This window comes from Pteropus vampyrus, unplaced genomic scaffold, assembly GCF_000151845.1.
Source record: "Pteropus vampyrus isolate Shadow unplaced genomic scaffold, Pvam_2.0 Scaffold320, whole genome shotgun sequence".
Classification (NCBI taxonomy): Eukaryota; Metazoa; Chordata; class Mammalia; order Chiroptera; family Pteropodidae; genus Pteropus; species Pteropus vampyrus.
Window position 1 is genome coordinate 33,003 of NW_011889101.1, and position 4,634 is coordinate 37,636.

Here is a 4,634-nt window from a genome sequence, read left to right on the forward strand (position 1 = left end):
GAGGAGCTGGACGGGGTTTGGACCAGCCTCTTCATCTTCATCACACTCTTCCTGCTCAGTGTGACCTACAGCGCCTCCGTCACCGTCTGCAAGGTGGGCCGCAGGTGTGCGGGGAGGCCCAGGAGGAGGGTCGGGCGGGGCCTCACGTGCATCCTCCCGCAGGTACAGTGGGTCTCGGCCGCCGTCCTGCGACAGGAGCCCCCACTCGCCCACGACTACGCCAACGTCCTGGAGCCGGCAGCCTGGGCCTGGGGTGCCGCCTGCGCCCTCTCGCCCCATGCCTGAGAGCCGCTAAGGCTGCCTGGTCTGCCCTGGGCGGGAGTGGGGCGCAGACCGACTCCCAAAAGGGCCAGAGCCAGGGACCTAACCGCCAGCTCACAGGCACCCAGAAGGTTCCAGCTCAGCCCCAAGGTCAGGGGGCCCACCAATCATGCCCCACCTCACCCCCCTCTGGGACAAGTCACTGAAGAGCATCTGTCCCTTCGACACAGCAGCCTGGGCTGGGCACGGATGCTGACACTCTGGGTTCCTCCAGGCACCTGGGGTCGAGACCACTCTCATTCTGACTGAACACCCCTAAAACATAGAGAGGCCTGGAGCCCATGGCCCCGCCTGTGCTCAGCGTCCAGAGCCAAACCTAGGACTCAGCATCCACGCCCACCCGCCGCGGCCTCGCCCGGCCTCTCATACTGGCTGTTCTGTCCCTTCCCCTGGGTTGCTCAGTGAAGGTCTCTTATAAATCCAGTGCCACCTGACTGTGCTTCGGGGCAGTGTCTGTGGTCCTGCGGGGATGGTCAGACGGAGGCCAGAGGGAGGGGTGCAGGGCAGCTGTTGCTTGCGAGTCCCTTCGACACCCCCAGAGACACCCCGGCTCGGTCCACATCACGTCTGCTCGCTGTCTCTGGCCCAGGCTCACAGCCGTTTCCCACGCTTCCCACAATTTTAACCCCCATGGGCAAACCCAAGGGGCTGATTCTGTGGCCACTGCAGGGGGCGCCAGGAACACAGCTGCACAATCACCAGGCGGCGGCCAGCATCGGCCTTCAGGAACCACACTGGTCACTGCCCCAGTCTGTCTGCCCACTGAGCACACAGACAGGCCAATCCTTGGCCCCCGACCCCCCAGCCAGCCTGGACAGCCCGATTAGCCGAGCAAGACACTTGAGCAAGCGCGGGCTGAGTGGGGCCGGCTGCCGCCCTCGAGAAGAAGCCTGACGAGTGAGGAGACAGGACACGCCAGCCCCAGTGGGACGGCCAGGTGGCCAAGGACAGCCCTGGGCATGAGGCTGGCTGAGAGGCACGCTCCCCGGCTGGTGATGAAGCGCGGGATTCTCCCACATGCGGAAGCACTCGGGAGCCCGTGAAAAAGAGAAGTGGGTGCCGGTCTTGCGCAGCGAGGGAAAAGCGAGCGGCCAGCGACAGGGAGAAAGGGCTTCAATAACCAGGACGGTGACAGCGGGAGGTCACCTGGGCGGGTCTCGGTGGGCTGTGGGGGTCCCAGCCCCAAGCCAGGCTGAGAAGTTCCTCAGGCCGCCCACCACCTTCCCGGCGTACGAACGCCCAGTTCCTTGGATGGCAGATTCCACTCCTCGCAATGGCCCTTCAGGGAGCCCGGCTCCCTGCCGAGGGGTGTGGCATCACATGGCTGGCACAGGCGAGGGTGGGAACGAGCTCCACCGGCGAGTGTGATCTGCCAGGGCTCAGACCTCATGCCGGGCCGGCCCTCAGCTCATCCAGAGACACGGGGGGCTGGGGAGTGTTCTCAGGCTGCAGCCCTCACCCCAGACACACGGTCACACACTCAAGGACAGTCATGCACTCAGGACATTCACACATACTCACACATAGACGTGTTGTTACACACTCGGACACTCACGCACACTCACAGACACAATCACACACTTGGGGACAGGCATGCACACTCACAGTGGACACACTGACTCATGCACAGACTCGCACACAGCCTCGGGAAGCCCGGCCCCCATCCCCAACCCCCTGCAGGCTTTTCTGTAGCCAAGGCCAGGGCGGCCGGTCCCGTCCCCTGACTGAGAGCCCCAAGGGCAGGGCTCGGTGCCCCCGTGCTCCGGCTGCACTCGGATCATGAGCGCCCCGCCTCCGTGGGCCCAGCATGAGGATGACAGGAGCTCAGGCCGGGCGTATCGCATCTCTACCTAGCCGAGGCGGGGGGCAGTGACGGGCACCCCACCAGGGGAGAGGGCGGGATTCACACCCAGGCAGCTGAGCTTGGGGACCCGCAGGGCGAATGCCCGTGACTCTGCCTTCACGTGTCCTCCCAGCAGCAAGAGGCACCTCCCTGGGCCTCCCCCTCCCTGCGGTCGGCTGCGTGGCGACCCCAGGCTATGCCACTCCCTGACCCCCCAAACCCCGAATAGGAAGCGCCTCTGCAGACGTGATCAAGGATCTTCGGCCATGAATGTCCAGGTGGCTCCCATTCAAAGGCAGAGACAGAGGGACAGACAGAGAGGGGCCACATAGAGATGGAGGCAGAGACGGGGCAGGTGCTGCCACAGCCGGGGGGCAGTGGAGCCCCCAGGGGCTGGAAGGGGCAGGAAGGGCGCCCCCCTGGAGCCCCAGGAGGGAGCGTGGCTTCTGGAACGACAAGAAGGAATTTCTGTCGTCTTAGCTACTCGGGCTATAGTCCTTTGTCACAGAGGCCCCAGGACACTCACATGCCAAGCCAGCGGGCCTTGGCCGCAGAGAGGTCCACCCTCCTCTGCGGCCGCCCGGGAGGACTGGCCACCAGGCTCTTTCCACTCCGGCCTGGACCTAGCGCAGCCTCTGACACGCAAGAGGCACAGAGCGACCTCAGCCCATCACCGCTGCCACCACTGGGGCACACAGGACCCAGAGTCACACCTCACGTCCAGACAGACGCCTCCTTCTCTGCCCAAAGGTTGGTCCCGCCTGCGCCCACACTGGGGCAGGGTTGTCCACATGCGGGCCCAGGGGAGGGGGCCACCGAGTGCCCTGCTCCCCCGCGCCCGGCACTGCCCAAGCCACGAGGCCTCATCGCCTGTCCTGTGCTGGCTCCTCCTGCTCCTCAGGCGGGGACTGCTTCCGGGGACGAGGGGCTCCAGGCCCCTTGGAGGGCGCAGGGCCCGGAGACTCACAGGTGGGCGAGAAGCTGCAGCTGCAGGGCGATCGTCCACGATGCGGACAGCGCTGGTCTCATGAGGTGCTCAAGGGCAGGCGGCTCTGGGAGGAAATGTCCCTCACAGGTGACACCGCAAGGATTCTGGGGTCCTTGTGCCACCCTGGTTCCCTCCCTCTGTCTACCTCCTCCTCTCCTGCCCTGCCTGCCCGGGGCCCCTGACCCCTGGGAGGAGCTAACCTCCCCCGGGGCCCGGTTTCCTCAGTGGACGCTTCTGTTACACCTGCAGCTCTCCCTGTGACGGTGTACTTTCCTGTGTCCCTCTAGAACCTTCTACATGTGAAGATATGACCGAATGAACCAATGCAGGTGCAAATCAGACCCAAACCTGTGCAGGGACCACCTGTGCAGGGACCACCTCCTGAGGGGGCACCAGGGAGGGCCAGGTGGGGTGCATGAGAGCAGGCGATGGGTACGGCACGGGCAGCCAGCGGGGCCGGTGGGAAAGCCCAGGCCAGGCCCTGGACAGACGTGTCCCAAGGCAGCATCTCGGCCGCCCCAGTCCACAGGGCTCCAGGCCTCAGAGGGGGGCAGCCCCACAGCCCACCCGGCTCCAATCTGGGCCCAGCTGCTCGCGGGGCTGGCCACGGGAGGGCGGCACTGGCCGTGGCCAGTCCAGACCAGCTCCCCACCTCCTTGTCCCACCCTGTGGCCCGAAGGTCCACCAAGGCCTGCCACTGGGGGTCCCTGGGAGCAAGGCCTGTGCCTCGGGACCCCCAACCCCCAGCCTGCACAGCCTCCCCTCCGAGACTCCCCCTACACCAGCGTCCCCAAGCCCCTCACGGTGTTTGCTTCAGCCCCCACTCCCCACATCTCAGCCCTGGCCCAGCCCTGTGGGTGGCCACGTGGAGCCAGGGGCCCACCAGCTCCAGGACCAGGCTCCTGGGGGTCACAGCCCAGGCCACACACACCTGGCCTCACCACAGCCAGACCACAGGCCAGACATGACGTGCAGACGAGCGGCCGTAACGGCCGGGACAGGAAGTGGTGAGTGACCCCAGCCAGGACCAGGACACAGCCATGCCGCCCTCCCCAGCCTGTCCCAAATGTCAGCCTTGCCCCAGAGCGGACACGGCCATCCAGGAGAGACCGGACCCGGCCTGCCCTCCTCCCCACTCCAGCTCCTTTGGGGCAGGCACGAGGAGGGGCCTGCGCTACGGGGGCCTGACGGAGGGAGGCCTGCATCCCTCTCAGCCATGGTGGACCCCCCCAGCAGCCTTCAAGGTGGGTCCCAGGCGCTGTGCAGGCCTCGTCCTCTCCTCAGCCAGGCACGTCTGAGCCCTCCTGGGACCGAGGGGATAAAGAACAGACTCCAGCACAGAGAGGAGACAGAGAAAGGGAGACAGCCATGGAGACCCCAAAGGACCACAGAGCAGGGTGCTCCAGCCAAGCAGGGCTGAGCCGGGCTATTGCGGCCTGCTCAGAGCTGGGCTGGGCTGGGCTGGGCTGGGCTGGGCTGGGC